This window comes from Macaca thibetana, chromosome 18 (assembly GCF_024542745.1).
Source record: "Macaca thibetana thibetana isolate TM-01 chromosome 18, ASM2454274v1, whole genome shotgun sequence".
NCBI classification, from domain to species: domain Eukaryota; kingdom Metazoa; phylum Chordata; class Mammalia; order Primates; family Cercopithecidae; genus Macaca; species Macaca thibetana.
In genome coordinates, this window is record NC_065595.1 from 14034326 (window position 1) to 14052088 (window position 17763).

At 36.0% G+C, this 17763-nt stretch overlaps 1 long non-coding RNA gene across 1 annotated transcript in view; it reads left to right on the forward strand.

Annotated features, from left to right (window-relative positions):
• Positions 1 to 12713: 12713 nt before the first annotated feature.
• Positions 12714 to 17763, forward strand: part of LOC126941150 (uncharacterized) — a 28066-nt gene continuing 23016 nt past the window's right edge. Inside the window, exon 1 of the long non-coding RNA XR_007721109.1 lies at positions 12714 to 12837. This is a non-coding gene — a long non-coding RNA (uncharacterized LOC126941150). The remainder of the gene's footprint in view (positions 12838 to 17763) is intronic.

The window sequence follows — 17763 nt, forward strand, 5'->3', positions numbered from 1 at the left end:
TTGAAAATAAAGTTTACTATAAATAAAAAAAAAATAAAAAAATAAAAAAATTAAATATTGCTCAGGAGCGCATAACTATGTAGTGAAAATATCCAGTTAGGACTTCTACTTCCAGTCATAGCATAGTGACTGCTACTGGCCTCAACTTTCTACCACAAAGAACTATGTATAAAATTGGACATATGAGGAGAATGCTTTAAGGAAATTCTGAGAGACAGAAAACTCATGAAAGAAGAGGAAGCGCTATATCACTTCCATTTTTTTTTCCTGGGAACAATTTTATGACTCCAGTGTGGACAGCTGGAGCCAAAGAAGACATATATATTTTTTAAGGATCTGAGAATAAAGGTACTGAAGTGGCTTGAATCATAGGGTCAAGTCAGCACAGAAGAGATAGTTAAACATTGTGGGGATCCAGAAGTCTATGTCCAATTTCCCTATGTGTCTTTGTACCCAGACTTGACTGTATATATGTAGAGTTTATCAGAGATTATCTGTCATGGTGATAAAAGGAAAACAGTAATGCTAGGAGTATATCAGTGCTCAGAAACATTGTTCCAGCTCAGCCAGGCTGGAGATATATCATTAATACCAAACTCACAAAGCTGATTAGCGAGAAAAGCTATACCTTGAGAATAAGGAGCAAACCCTAGAGGAAGGTCTGGTCAATAGTCATAGAAACTAAGTAATGTAGTTTGGATAAGCGTCCCCACCCAAATCTCATGTTTAATTGTAATCCCCAATGTTGGAGGTGGGGCCTTGATGAAAGGTGATTGGATCATGTGAGTGGATTTCTCGTGAATGGTTGAACAATATCCCATTGCTGCTGTTCTCATGATAGTTAGTTCTCATTACCTCTGGCTGTTTAAAAGTGAGTGGCACCTCCCCCGAACCTTGTTCCTTCTTTCGCTATGTTATATGCCTGTTCCCCCTTTTCCATCGACCATGATTGAAAGCTTCCTGAAGCCTCTTCAAATGCAGACACTTCTATGCTTCTTATACAGCTGCAGAACCATGAGTCAATTAAACTTCTTTTCTTTAAAATCACCCAGTCTCAGCTATTTCTTTATAGCAATACAAGAATGACCTAATAAACTAGGTAAATAAAAGCCAAATCTATAAAGATTTTGGAAGTTTAATAATACAAAGTTAAAAGAATTCTGAGCTTTCCACAAATCAAACATAATAAACCATCAAATGAAAGGTAATCAAAATCTATATTCACAGCCAGTAATCGGACTACCCACCAAAAACAAAAATTAAAACTCTTTGAAGGAAATAAGGGAATCTAGAGCTCATATATTATCCAAAACATTTTAAATACAATTCAAAAATCACTAGCCATTAAAAAATAGGAAAGTACAACCAAAAATAAAAATGGTAGTCAATATCATCCAATTGCAAGATGGCACAGATGTTAAATTTTGTATAAAAAGATGTTTAAAAATGAATATAAATATTTTCAAGGACTTCCAGGAAAATATGGTCCTTATGAGTGAAGAGATAAATAAACTAACTCGAGAAACTAAAAATCAAAACTAAAATGTAACCAAATAGAAATTTTACAACTAAAACTAGAATAACATAAGTAAAAATTTCCCTAAAAGTGTTTTAACAACAGATAAAAGATAGTAGAATATGGTATAAGTGAATTTGAAGATAAAACAATAGAAATAATTCAACCTGAAGGACAGAAAGTAGATGTATTGTATTAATCAGGGTTCTCTAAAGGGACACAAGTAATAGGATATACAGATATAAAGATGTATATAGATATAGATATAGATATATGGGATATCTATATATAGATATATGGGATATCTATATTTATCTATATATAGATATATAGATATAGTCAGGGTTCTCTAAAGGGATACAACTAATAGGATATCAATATATCTATATCTATATATCTATAGATATCTTTTTAGATATATATATTATATAAATAAAGTATAATATAAATAAAATAGTATTAACTCACGATCACAAGATTTCACAATAGGCTCTCTGCAAGTTGAGGAATATCGTAGCAAGTACGAGTCCCAAAGCTGAAGAACTTGGAGTCTGATGTTTGAGGGCAGGAAGCATCCAGCACAGGAGGAAGATGTAGTCTTGGAGGCTAAGCCAGTTTAACCTTTAACCTTTTCACGTTTTTCTGCCTGCTGTATATTCTAGCTACTCTGGCAGCTGATTAGATGGTGCCCACCCACATTAAGGGTAAATCTGCTTTTCCCACACCACTGACTCAAACGTTTATCTCCTTTGGCAACACCTTCGCAGACATGCCCAGGATCAATACTTTGCATCCTTCAACCCAATCAAGTTGACAGTATTAACCATCACATGTATTGACAAAAAGGTAACAGATACTCAAGGTCATGTGGAACGATACAATAGTTTAAAAATTACATATAACTGGATTTTCAAAATGAAAAGGGAGAATGAGACAAAAATATTTTAATAAATGGTTGATTTCCAGTTTTGATTTTTGATTCCCAATTTTGATTATCACCATAGTTTTTTAGAAGGTAGGAAATTTAATACTGACTTCAACATAAGAAGTGTAATTCTGAGGGCTCAACTTGGGATTCTAACCATTATACACTATGAGGGTAAGACTCTTCTGTTCATTCTACACTATATGTCATGAATTATGAATACTGGTTAGAAGAGACACTGTCAGCATGAAGTGCATGCTGGGTACTGTCTCTAATCCTTTTGGGTTGTTGTTTCTCTGGCCTTGGATTGTTTGCTCATACATATACACTTATAATTACTCTGCTGAATAGTCCAGGAGGACCTTCCGGATAAGTCCAGAATGCCCACTTTGTGCAGCTCCCTCCTACCTGTACTCTATCCTATGAACTCTCGTTGCTTGGCCTTTCTAAATTTCTTCCATCTCTTTAAGTCTGCAGTCTTCCAGTCTTCGCTTTTGTTCCCTCTCTCTGCACTGCACCCTGGAAACTCTATCAAGGCTGTAAAATAATGCAGTTATAGAACTTCCATCATTTTAGGGTTTTCCTCCCATCTTAAGGGATCAATATCACATGTTTTTTGATGGTCAGTATCTTGAAAATGATTACTTCAAATATTTTACCCAGTTCTTTTGGTAGTGTTAGGCAGACTGAGAAATTCAGTCTTTGTTACTCTATATTGACCAAGAGCAGGAATCTAGGAAACTTTTATAATTTAAAAATGAGTATTATTGGATACAGATAAACCATTAGAAAATTAAAGCCTGTTAACCCACTGATAAATATGGAATATTAAAAATAAGTATTTATTTAATCCTAAGTAGTAATAAAATAGAGGAGGCACAAGTAAAAACAAAATTCACAGAAAATAAATCCAAAATTATCAATAATTACATCGAATGTTAATTGACTATATGATCCAATTAAATGTCACAAATTATTAAATTAGATTAAAAAAGAAGGTCCAGTTATATGTCATGTTTATGTTTAAAGATCTACTTTGAATAGAAATTTGTAAGCATGCTAAAATTATAGACAATTTTTTTTTAACTAAACAGAAGTACTTTTTTGGAAAGTTAAAACAATATTAAACAATTTGATCAAAATGACATTAACAAATATTACATTTAATAATTAAAGAAAACACTAATTAAAGTACACAGAAAACTTTCATAAAGATAATCTGTGAGCTGGGCTATGAAATGATACTCAATGAATGTCAAAATTCTGAAATTTGACAAAGTATGTTTAGAAAATGGAAAAGTTCCTTGAAAAAAGATAAAGAGAAGCATTTCATGATTTAAAAAAACATTAACCCAAAGAAATCTGCAGGGCTATACTGCTTAATTGATGGATTTTATTAAACTTGAAGATATTAAAAATACTACTAGTCATGCATAAACTCAGAAAACCTAAAAGGTTCATATAGCTATATTAGGAACTCAATATTTATTTTTATTGAATAAATATATTTAATAACATAAATAATTGTATATATACTTATGTAATGAAACTTAGCAATGTGTACTTCTCTCTGTCTCTCTCTCTCTGACTCTCTTTGTCTCTCTCTCACACACATGCTCACACAAACTGAATAAATTTTGACTTTGACCAACAATTGGTCACTAGTTCTACAGACCTATTCCAAACCTTCTGAGTTTGTAGAGTCATCAAAGAGGCCATTGTGTTGTAAAAAAACACTAGTTGTTCTTTATAATCTGTAATGATTATTTTGCGTGCTTGCAGAGTTTCACTTTTACTCCACAATCCTGAATACTCAAGCAGAAAAGAAGACTATATTAGATTATACACATGCCATGATAAAAGATACATTCTATATTCACTATGGATTTGAGATTACAATTAGTTCTCAATAGGCATTAAATAATAATGTGATGCAATACAACCCCAATTATACACACAGCAGGATAATGAGGACTACTCTCTGGGGAGAATAATCCATTCATTAATATTGTGCATTATTTGCTGATTCAGAAAAAGAATGTTGCTTTTTAAACACCTTCTGAAGAATTTGCCTTTTCTTTCATTACTAAATGCAACTGTATTTCACAAACTAAAGAGTTAATTGATAAAATAACACACAATTAAATTAATTGGTATCTCAGAATCACATTAGACAATGTAGATGTAGATACAAATTAAGGTTGATATATGAGTATTCATGTTCATGTATTTATTCATTATTTGAATTTTATTGAGCAAATATTTAATATCTACTAAATTCTCTGCACTGAACTAGGATAAAGTATGCAACATAAGGTATGGTTTATGATCTATGAATATTAAGTATAAAACATCACCTGTTTCAATAAGAAGATTTTCCATTTAAACTTGTGTGTGCATTGGCAAAATGTAATTTATGATAATATACACAGTGAAACTCACAGGATGTAAGTTCTTGTTTGGTTTCATTAATTATTGTGTATTTTTCTATACAAAGAATCAGATGTTAATACATTCCTTCCAAAATCTACCTTTGTGACCAAGGCATTTTGCTGCCTTTTCTAAAGTGAGACCTTCCTTTTTTAACTTTTAGAAGTAGAATTTTCCTTCCTTTTTTAACATAAATGTTAAAATTTAACATTTTTAACACCAGCACAGCAATCTAAGCAATTATGTGAATCTCTCCAGATGGACCCCTGATGAATCACACATCCTGGTATCCACGTTCATGCATAGCCCCTCTTGCATTTATGCCCATTCTTTCACTATTTTGACCAACATGAGAGAAGGTGATATTAAATTTCTTCCAAGGCTTGGAAACAAGACACCTTGTAGCTTCCATCAGGATCTCTTCAAACACCTGCTCTGAATCTGACTACCCTGTGACAATCATATTGGCCCAGATAGAAGCCAGAGGAAGAGAAAGAGATGCTTAGCAAACTCTAAGCTTTTGTAAGCATCCACTTGTGGTAGAAGGTGTGTGAGTAAAGTAGTTATGCTGGACTTCTAGCATGATTCAACCTTCATCTGACTCCAGTTCCAGCTGCCATCTGTTGGAAACAACATCAGAAATACAAGGCAAGAATTGCACTGCTGAACCCAATGAAACTTCAGAATCTTCACAATACCTTATTGTTGAAGTAGTAATTTTTAGATTACTTTTATGCAGCAATATATTACCAACATGTTAGTTGATATGGTTTGTGTCCCCACCCAAATCTCACCTTGTATTGTAACAATCCCCACATGTCAAGGGCAGAACCAGGTAGAGATAATTAAATCATGGGGCAGTTTCCACCATGCTGTTCTCGTGATAGAGTTCTCATGAGATCTGATGATTTTATAAGTGGCTTCCCCCTTCAGTCTGCACTCATCCTCTCTCCTGCCCACCCTGTGAAGAGGTGCCTTCTGCCATGATTGTAGTTTCCTGAGGCCTCCCCTGCCATGTGGAACTGTGAGCCAATTAAACCTCTTTTCTTTATAAACTAACCAGTTTCAGGCAGTTTTTTACAGCAGCATGAGAATGAACTAATATAGTAAATTGGTACTACAGAAAGTGGGGTGCTGGGCAAAAAGATACCTGAAAATGTGGAAATGACTTTGGAACTGGGTAATAGGCAGTGATTGGAATAGTTTGGAGGGCTTAGAAGAAGGTGGGAAAATGTGGGAAAGTTTGAAACTTCCTAGAGACTTGTTCAGTGGCTTTGATCAAAATGCTGATAATGTTATAAACAATAATGTCCAGGCTGAGGTGGTCTCAGATGGAGATGAGGAACTTGTTGGGAAGTAGAGCAAAGGTGACTCTTATTATGCTTTAGCAAAGAGACTGGCAGCGTTCTGTCCCGGACCGAGAGATATGTGGAACTTTGAACTTGAGAGAGATAATGTAGGGTATCTGGTAGAAGAAATTTCTAAGCAGCAAAGCATTGAAGCGGTAGCAGAGCACAAAAGTTTGGAAAATTTGCAACCTGATGATGCAATAGAAAATAAAACCCCATTTTCTGGGGAGAAATTCTGCAGAAATTTGCATAAGTAGCCAGGAGCCAAATGTTAATCACCAAGACAGTGGGGAAAATGTCTCCATTTCATGTGAGAGACCTTCACAGCAGCCATTCCCATCGCAGGCCCAGAGGCCGAGGAGGAAAAATGGTTTTGTGGTTGGGGCCCAAGGCCCTCCTTCTATGCGCAGTCTAGGAATTTGGTGCCCTGTGTCCTGGATGTTCCAACTATGGCTTAAAGGGGCCAAGATACAGCTCAGGCTGTGGCTTTAGAGGGTGCAAGCCCTAAGCCTTGGCAGCTTCCACATGGTGTTGAGCCTGAAGGTGCACAGAAGTCAAAAATTGAGGCTGGAAACCTCTGTATTGGAGAGCCCACACAGAGTCCCCATTGGAGTACTGCCTAGTGGAGCTGAGAGAAGAGGGTCACTGTCTTCCAGATCCCAGAATGGTAGATTCACTGACAGCTTGTAGTATGTGCCTGGAAAAGCCACAGTCAGTCAATGCCAGTCCATGAAAGCAGCTAGCAGTGGGGTTGTACCCTACAAAGCCATAGGGGCAGAGCTGCCCAAGGCCATGGGAGCCCACCTGTTGCAACAGTGTGACTAGGATGTGAGACATGGAGTCAAAGGAGATCATTTGGATCTTTAAAGTTTAATGATTGCCCCACTGCATTTTGGACTTTCGTGGGGCCTGTAGCCCTTTTGTTTCGGCCAATTTCTCCTGTTTGAAATGGGCGTGTTAGCAAATGCCTGTACCCCCACTGTATCTAGGAAGTAACTAACTTGCTGTTGATTTTACAGGCTCATAGGCAGAAGAGATTTGCCTTGTCTCAGATGATAATTTGGACTTGGATTTTGGGATTATTGCTGGAATGAGTTAAGAATGTGGGGGATTGTTGGAAGCGCATGATTGTTTTGAAAGGTGAGGGCGTGAGACTTGGGAGGGGCCAAGGATGAAATGATATGGTTTGGCTCTGAGTGCCCACCCAAATCTCATCTTGAATTTTAATAATCCCCATGTGTCAAGGGCAGGACCAGGTGAAGATAACTGAATTATGAGGGTGGTTTTCAGCATGCTGTTCTTGTGATAGTGAATGAGTTCTCATGGGATCTGATGGTTTTATAAGGGGATTTCCCCTTCACTGGGCACTCATTCTCTCCCCTGCCACCCTGTGAAGAGGTACCTTCCACCAAGATTGCAAGTTTCTTGAGGCCTCCCCAGTCATACAGAACTGTGAGTCAATTAAACCTCTTTTTTCCATAAACTACCTAGTCTCGGGCAGTTCTCTGTAGGAGCATGAGAACAGACTAATACATTAGTTAACAATGATAAACATTCAAAGTATATTTGAAATAATACTAAATGATAAAACTACATGTAATTAATAGAAACATAAACAATTTGAACTTTATTATAATTTTCAGTTCCTCTTTGTACCATATAACATTCTTTTTTCATTAACAGAATATTGAGATAAATATAATTTTAAAAAATTAAATTCAACTGTTTATTACTTTCTTTTCAGACTCTAGAATTAAACAAAAGAGCAAAATATGATTTATATCATTCTGACTTTAGAACAAGATACATTCAGGTTTTTTTTTTTTTTTTGGTAAGTCTACACTTTTGTGTAAACTCTGATCAACTGGAATCCCTAATATTTCTACTACAATAGTTTCAGAAGCTGTCTCTAGATTCAGATTACAAAGAATACCATGAAAGATCATCAATTGCTATCACTGGGGAGAGGCTGTAATATCACATGTACCATGTGTTTTTCTATCCAAAAACCCCAAAACAGCTTTAAAAAAAATTTCATCAGTATTCACTTTTCCAAGCATGTAAGCAGATGTTACCGTTGTAGGAATGAGTTAGGGCCTTCTTTGGTTTTTCTACACCCAGGAAAACTTTAGTAAGAATAGCTATAATTGGCCCCATCAAATAGGATGCCTTCTCCTGCTAGCAACGTAAATATATAGTTGAGAGGAGATAAACCAATCCCTTTATTTAAGGCATTTCAAGCAGAGCATAAGAGAGTACCAAGATAAACAAATGACCACTGGAGTGTTTTACTGGAGTACAAAGAAAGAATATGGCCCAAGTTGAAGCATCGTTCCCTTAATAGTCATTACTATAGCTTTCTTTCCCTATTCTTTATTTGGCACTCTAAGTGCCTGTCTTCTTACTATATGCTTTCTCTTTCTTATCTTTTATTTATTTTTACTATTTAACTAAAGGTGCTACTCCTCATTCCATATGGCCTAAATAAGGCTATTATGTGATGTCTACTTAGAAACCAACCAAGGAGTATGCAAAAGTACAGGAATAAAATAACTAGGGCACTTACAGTTATTTCACAGATGTCACCTAGAAGTCTAGGGGACTAGATTTATAACAGGCTTAAGATATATAAGGGAGTGATGAGAGGCTGCCTAGAATATCACATTGCTATCAGGCAGGATAAATATACCTCAAAGGAAAAATATGTGTTATGAAATATAACACCATCCAATGAGAACAAGTAAAATGTTAACTCACACTGTATAAGTCATTGGTAATGTATTTTGTGGTCTTCTCTTCTTTTGATTAACAATATCACAATAAACTAACATTTTGATGGCCAACTTGTTTCGAATATAACAAAATGAGGTGTTAAATAATCTTTTTTATTTATGACAACAGACAGTAAGAACATAACTAACAAGTCAAATTCAAATCTAAAATGCTGATTCAATACAGTCTTTGTAGTATTCTGCTCTAGTTATAGAAATTATAATAGGCTGAATTATTTGCTATTGAAAAGGCAATCTTTCATTAGATTATTTTAAATAACCCTCATTTGAATCATTTAATAATGTTACTCTTTTCTGCCAATTTACTCATGTTAGAAGGTAGCACTCAGCCAGATCATGAGCTTTTACCCTAACTCAAAAGGGTCGGAATTATAATTTCAATCTTCCAACTTTAAAACAGGAGGTTAAAATATTATGTTGAATAGAATGTTAAAAAGGTTTAAATGCAAAAATTGAGGCCTTGACCTCAATTTTTCCTTATTAAAAGAGTTTCTCTATCTTTTCCGGTTGAACCATAATGACCCTTCATTAGAGAGATTAACCTGTTAGCATACAAGCACATTCAATTCAGCTGATTAAATTTTCCCCAGATTAAACCTGAAAAAGGGAGAGAGGCATTATATATATAATATATTATATATATAGTCACCATTTTAAACTTTAATCTTCCTTCAGGCGAAAAGAAACACAAAACATGTATGGTTTGCTACTAAAAATTATTTTTAATCGAGACAAACTTATGGTATATTGTGTAATTAAAGACACATATCAGCAAGCAGTGGACACTTCAACTTTGGGAATGGCAACTATACCACACCTTCTATGAACAACTCTTAGGGTATCTTCATTTCAGTTTTATTCATCATCTCTTGGCCTTGGATGCTTCTGAAAATTTCAGTTGTTCTCTTGCCATTTGAGTTAATTTTATTTTTCTCTTTAGAAAATAATTTGGCAACTTTTACATGTTTGAATATACACTTACTAAGTGATACTGTAATTACATTCCTAGCTATTTACCCAAGAAAAATAAATATTTACAAACAGCTATATACAAATATTTACAGCACTTTTGTACACAATCGCACAAGACTGGAAAGAGACCAAATGTCCTTCACCCAGTGAATAGAAAAACAAACTGTAGTGCGCCCACAAAATACTGTTCAGATATAAAATAGAGCTATTGGTTTATACAAAGATATGACTTTATCTCAACCACATTTTGCTAGGCTCTTTCAAGCCAGATTCAAATGCTACCTATTACTCCATTTATGTAGCTTTCTGGGAAAGGTGAATGTATATGCATAGAGAGTAGGTTTCCATTGGTTTGTGGAATCAGGTGTGAGGATGAATTATATAAAGGGGTAATATAAGTAAAGTTTCTGTGGTAAGTGCTCCACATCTTGATCATGATGGTAGATACCAGACTTTATGCATTGTTAAACTTCATGGAAAGGTACAACAAAAAATAATTTTATCATGCATAAATTTAAAAATTAATATTAAGCATACTTAAAAATAAAAAATATACTTCTCTGTAAGTTTTTTTGTTTCAAGTACAGGTCATATGGGTTTGTAAACTATAATATGTATTGGCCAAAAAGTGAACAGGTAAAGAGCCTAATTTAGTAGTAATGAGTTTTGTCCCATGTACACAACCTGTTTCAAGATAGACTATTTCTTTTAAAATAGGCCAAGTACTGATGTCCCAGAAATCAGACTAGGATGAGATACTGTTTCATTTTTACTATTCATCTTTATTAATTCCATCCTGAATGTAAATGCAAGGTGTTCCAGTTCAGACAGATTATCATTATTCACAAAAAGCAAATAATGAGGGTATAGTTTCCCATGTATTTCTTGGTTTACTATTCCTCCTGGAGTGATGCAATGAAAGCCAGGTCACGTCTCAGAAAACCTTAGCCTGTATTTTAGATAAGGAAATAGATTGATCTGCTTATGCATGTGAAAGAGGCAGAGTTGCCTCTTCCTTCCCCTCCTTAACTGCGGAATAGAAACCTTTGCTCCTTGAATAGAAAGGAACTTGGGTTCTCACCCTAGCCTTTGGAATGTAAATGCATGTCACCAAGGACCAGACAAGTCCCTGTGTCAGTGTCTTTTGCTTTTATGACCTAGACACATATCCAAAGTTGCAAGCTTCGTTTTCCCTTGAAATGAAAACACATAGTTCCAGAGTTAGGTAAATCTCTTAGAAATTCTTATAAAGTTTTTTCACTGACTGTATAGCTGGAAATTAACTTCCCCAAGGCTTTGATGCTAGCCCAAGATTCCAAGTTTTCAGCAAAATTTATTCAGAAAGCTGCAACTTGGAGAAACACAAAAATAGTTTATTTATATCCCACAGGTAATCTACCTAAGATGACAAATATAGAAATGAATAGGAAAGGACAGTTAGAGGAAAATTTAAAGAATGCTTTCTGATAGGTATAGTGATATCTCATTTTGGCATCAATTTGTATTTCTTTAATGACTTATGGCATTAAGCAGATTTTTGTGGGCTTGTTTGAATACATTTTCTTTGGTAAAATATTTATTCAAAACTTTCATCTATTTTTTATTGGATCACTTGTTTTCTTATTGATTTAAAAACCTTTTTATACTCTGGAATGAAGTTTTTGTTAGACACATAAATTGCAAATATCCTCTACAAGTCATTTGCTTGCTTTTTAATTTTATTAATAATGTATTTTGGATGGAAGCTGTCTAAATATTTATTGATATGTATCTGGAATCTCTATTCTGTTTCATTGACCTGTGTATCTATTCTTTCATCAATATCGCACTGACTTGATAATCCTAGCTTTATAGTAAGTCTTGAAATTGGTGGTGTGTGTCCTCCAACTTCTTTTGCAATTTATCTTAGCTATTCTACTTCTTTTTCTTTTCTATTTAAATTTGTGCACCTTAATTTTTAAAATTATAAATCCAGGAAAGATTTGGATTGAAATTTAAAACTAAACATTATTGAGTTTTCTATCCATAGACATAAAATATCATTCAAATTCTTTAAACCTTTAATTTCTTTTATCATTGTCTTATGGTTTTAGGTGCATAAACTGTATGTTTCATTTCTTTTTCCTTATTTTTATACTAGATATAATTTCCAATACAATGTTGAACAGGAATAGGGTGAGATGCATCCTTGCCTTGTTCTGAATTTAAGGGAGATGGCATTCAGCCTTCCACATTAAGACACCATTTTCACAACTTTATCTAATCGGTAGAATTTATCTGAGGTGCCTTTTATCTAATCAAGGATGTCCCCTTTTACTTCTTGAGTGTGGATAATTTCTAATCAGTAGTAAATATTGAATTTTGTCAATATTCATATGATTGTATAATTTTTTATTCTATTAATATATTGATTTACTGTGACTGATTCTGAAACACCAAAATAGACTTGCATTCCTAGGATCATTGTCACTGAATATGATTTATTACAGTTGAATAATCTACACTGACATATTATTATCGCTGAAAGAACATAGTGTACATTAGGATTCACCCTTAGTGTTATAGACTCCATGTTTGCGTGCTGGTATCCCCACAGAATTTCTGTCTTTAAACTCTAACACCAATAAGAATGATATTTGGAGATGGAACCTTTGAGAGAGAATTACATCACAAGGGAAGAGCCCTTATGATGTTAGTGCCCTTATTAAAAGAGACAAAAGAGAGTCGGCTTCTACTATCTCTCTCACCACGTGAGGACATAGCAAGGAAACCATTTACCAACTAAGAAGAGAGCCCTCACTAAGCACCCAACCATGCTGGCACCACAATCTCAGTCTTCCAGACTGTAGAACTGTAAGAAATACATTTCTGTTGTTTAAGCCACCCAGTCTATGGTAGTTCTGTTCCAGCAGTTTGAACTGGCTGAGACAGTATTGTAGATTGTCTGGGTTGGACACATATATAATGACATGTATCAGTCATTATGGTGTCATGCTAAGTATGTTCATTGCCCTCAAGATCCTGTGGGCTCTCGATATTCATGTCTCCTTCCTCACAAACCTCTGATTTTTTCAATGTCTCCTTAATTTTACATTTTCCCGAATGTAATATGTGGGAATTATACAGGATGTAGTCTTTTCAGATTGGCTTGTTTCTTAATAATATGCGTTTCAGTTTCCTCCATGATTTTTCCTACATGGTAGCTTATTTCTTTTTAGGCCTGAAAATATTCCATTGTCTGATTAAACCACAGTTTATTTATCCATTCACCCACTGAACAACATTTTGTTTCCAAGTTTTGTCAACTGTGAATAAAGCTGCTATAAACATCCAAGTATAGGTTTTTGTGTAAATATACATTTTCAACTCCTGGGCAAATACCAAGGAGCATGATGGCAGAATTGTATAGTAAGAGTACATTTAGTTTCGCAAGAAACTGTCCAAATGGCTGTACTACTTTGCATTTCGACCAGTAATGCATGAGAATTTCTATTTCTCCATATCCTCACCAACATCTGATATTGTCAGTGGTCTAGATTTTGGCCATATTAAACAGATACTGCTTCACACCTATTAGTATTTTTATTTTTTTATTTTATTTTTTATTTTTTGCCGAGTCTCACTTTGTTGCCCAGGCTGGAGTGCAGTGGCATGATCTCGGCTCACTGAAGCCTCCACCTCCCAGGTTCTGAGTGATTCTCCTGCCTCAACCTCCAGAGTAGCTAGGATTACAGGTGCATGCCACCACGCCTGGCTAATTTTGTATTTTTAGTAGAGACGATGTTTCAACATGTTGGCCAGACTGGTCTTGAACTCCTGACCTCAGGTGATCCACCCACCTCGGCTTCCCAAAGTGCTCAGCTCACAGGCGTAAGCCACCATGCCCAGCCAATATCTGCTGTTTTAATCTGCATTTTCCCTGATAACAAACGATGTGAAACACCTTTCACATGTCTACCCGCCATCTGTAGAACTTCTTGGTGAGTTATCTGTTTGGGTCTTTGGTCCAATTTTCAACTAGGTTGTTTATTTTCTTATTTTGAAATTTTGAGTTCTTTATATATTTCAGCTAAATCTTTTATTAGATATGTCTTTTGAAAATATTTTCTCCATCTCTAACTTGTCTTTGCATTCTCCTGATAGTATCTTTTGAACAGCATATATGTATATATTTAATTTTAATGAAGTCTAGTTTATCAGTTCTTTCTTATGGATCGTGCCTTTGCTGCCACATGTAAAAAGTTATTGCCAAACCAAAGACTATCTACATGTTTTCTTATGTTATCTTTTAACTATTTTATAGTTTTGTGTTTTACATTTAGGTCTGTGGTCCATTTTGGATTAATTTTCATGAAGAGTGTAAGGCTCTGTTTAGATTTTTTTTTTCTTCCATTTTTTGCATGAGGATGTCTAATTGCTCCAGAATCATTTGATGAAAAGACTGTCTTTTTAAAATTGTATTGCTTTTGCTCTTTTGTCAAAGAGCAGTTGGTTATATTTATGTTGGCCTATTTCTAGGCTCTGTGTTCTGTTTCATTTATCTACTTATCTTTTCTTTTTGCTAATAACACACATTCTTGATTCTGTAGCTTTGTAAGGAAAAACTACAAAACTTTAATGAAAGAATCAATGTCAAACTAGATAAAGAGTTATTCCATGTTCATGAATAGGAAGATTTAATATTGTCAAGATCTCAGTTCTTTCTGCTGGATTTATAAATTTAATGCAATCCCAATAAAAATCCCAGTAAGTTATTTTGTAGATATTAACAAACTAACTCAAAAGTGTATATGGTGAGGCCAAAAGTCTAGAATAGCCAAGACAACATTCAAGGAAAAGAACAAAGTTGAGGGACTGACATTACCCGATTTTAAGAATTATGATAAAGCAATTACATGGGAGTTTTGTAACTCAGATAATTTCTTACTGCTCATTAACATCCTTTTCTTTCAGATTGAAGAACTCCCTTTAGCAGTTCTTGTAGGACAGGTCTGGTGTTGATGAAATTCTTCAGTTTTTGTTTGTTTGGAGGAGTCTTTATTGCTCCTTCATTCTTTAAAGATATTTTAACAGGATATAATATTCTAGGGGTAAAAGATTTTTGTTTGTTTGCTTTTTTCTTCAGCATTTTAAATATGACACGCAACTCTCTTCTGGTCTGTAATGTTTCCACTAAATGTCTTCTGATAGATGTATTGGAGCTTCGTTGTATGTTATTTGTTTCTTTTTCTCTTCCTGCTTTTAGAATTCTTTCTGTATCTTTGACCTTAGAGAGTGTGATTATTAAACACCTTAATGTAGCCTTCTCTGAGTTAAATGTGCTTTATGCTGTATAACCTTCTTCTACTTAAACGTTGATGTGTTTCTTTAGGTTTGGAAGTTCTCCAATATTATCCCTTTTAATAAACTTTTTACCCCTGTCTCTTTCTCTGTCTCCACTTTAGGGTCAATAACTCTTAGCTTTGCCCTTTTGAGACTTTTCTAGGTCTTGGATGCATGCTTCATTCTTTTTTATTTTTTCTCCACTGTGTATTTTCATATATCCTGTCTTCAAGCTCACTAATTATTTCTTCTGCTTAATTAATTCTGCTATTAATTAAGAAACTGTGATGCATTCTTCAGTATGCCAATTGCATTTTTCCACGCTAGAATTTCTGCTTATTATTTTTTAGTTATTTCAATTTCTTTTGTACATTTATGTGATAGAATTCTGAATTCATTCTCTGTGCTATCTTACATTTCTTTGATTTTTCTCAAAACAACTACTTTGAATTCCCTATCTGAAAGGTCCTATATTTCTATTTCTCCTGGATTGGTTTCTGGTGCCCTATTTTGTTCCTTTGGTGAGGTTATCTTTTGTAGATGGTCTTAATGCTTGTATATGTTCATCAGTGTTTGAGCACTGAAGAGTCAGGTATTTATTGTAGTCTCTGCAGTCTGGGCTTCTTGTGCCCATCCTACTAGGGAAGGCTTTCCAGGTATCAAATAAACTTGGGTCCCAAGCCCAATAACACTGTGGTTTTTGTAGGTTTTTAGAGGTACCACCTTGGTGGTCTTGGATGAGATCTAGAAGAATTCCCTGGATTACCAAGCAGAGACTCTTGTTCTTTTCCCTTACTTTCTCCCAAACAGTCTGGGAGAAAGTAAGGGAAAAGAACAAGAGTCTCTGCTTGGTAATCCAGGGAAAATAGAGTTTTGCATTATCAAACTTTCAGTTTCACAAAGCTAAGCACACACAGAGAGAGAGACTCCATCTCGGAGTCCTTAGTTTTCTGGAACTGAAGTTTTGTTGATGCAAGTACCCCTATAGCCACCACCACCGGGATCTGTGCTGGGTCAGACTTGAAGCCGGTACAGCATTGGTTCTCATCCAAGACCCACTATAACTACTACTACCTGGCTACCACCTATGTTCACTCAAGGTCCTAGTGCTCTACAATCGGAAGGTCACAAAGACAGCCAGGTTTGTGTTCTTCCCTTCAGGGTGATAAGTTCTCCCAGGCCCCAGGCAGGTCCAGAGATGGTGTCTGAGAGCTAGCAATTGATATCCAAAACCTTAGAAATTTACCTGATATTCTGTTCTGTTGTGGCTAAGCTGGCACTTAATTCACAATACAAAGGTCTCCCTGCACTTTTTCCCCCTTTTCACAAGCAGAGGAGCCTCTCCCTGTGACCACCACAACTTCCAGCCCATGGCGGTTCTGCAAGGCCACCACCAATGTTTACTTAAACCCAAGGGATGTTCAGTCAGCTTGTGGTGAACGCTGCCAAGCCTGCAACTTACTGTTCAGAACAGTGGGCTCTGGACCAGGACGGGTCCAGAAATGCTGTTTAAGAGCCTAGATCTCAACTTAGGGACCATAAGAGCCTGGTTGTTGCTCTACCCCACTGTGGCTGACCTGGTACCTAAGGTGCAAGACAAAAATCCCCTTTACTTTTCCCTCTGGTTTATCAAACAGGAGTCTTTCACCATAGTCACCACAGCTGGGAATGTGCTGTATCACACCTGAAGCCAACAAATCTCAGAGTCCAATGTCCATGGGGTATACTACCTGGGTATCACTGCTGGTTATTCAGGACCCAATGGTTCTTTAGTCAGCAGGAGATGAATCCTGCCAGGACTGAGTTCTTCTCTTTAAGGCATCAGGTTTCCTTTTGGCCCAGCGTGTGTCTAGAAATGTCATCCAGGAGGTAGGTCCTATAGTGAGGGCCTCATGACTCTGCCTGGTCCTCTATTTTACTGTGCCTGAGCAGGTATCTATGATGAAAGACAAAGTCCTCTTTACTCTTCACTCTCCTCTCCTCAGGCAGAAAAATTAGGCTACTTTTTGTTTGTTTGTTTGTTTCTGTGAACTGCACTGCCTGGGATTGTTGGAGAGATGGTGCAAGCACTCCCTTAGCCACCCCAGCTAGTGTTCCCCTACCTCATGTGCCACCCTATGTGTTCGGGATCTGAGCCAAGCCTAGCACTAGAATTTCCCTAGCTATTGTAGCCATTGTGTCCAAGACTTCCTTTCAAGTTTACCAAGGATCCCAGAGCATTTTGGCCTATGGTGACAAGGCTTGCTGAGAAACTCAAGTTTCAATGGCTGGGATATACAGTTCCCTTCAGGCTAGGTCTGTCCAAATGCTCCCTCCATGACTGGGTGCTGGCTGAGCCCCGCATGGCTTTGCCCTCTGTCATGACAGGGCAGCACTGAGTAAAGTCTTTCCATCGCTGAGCCCTCCCTCAGCAAAGTGCATAGATTCTCTTTTGCTGGGGGACGAGTAACATTGGCC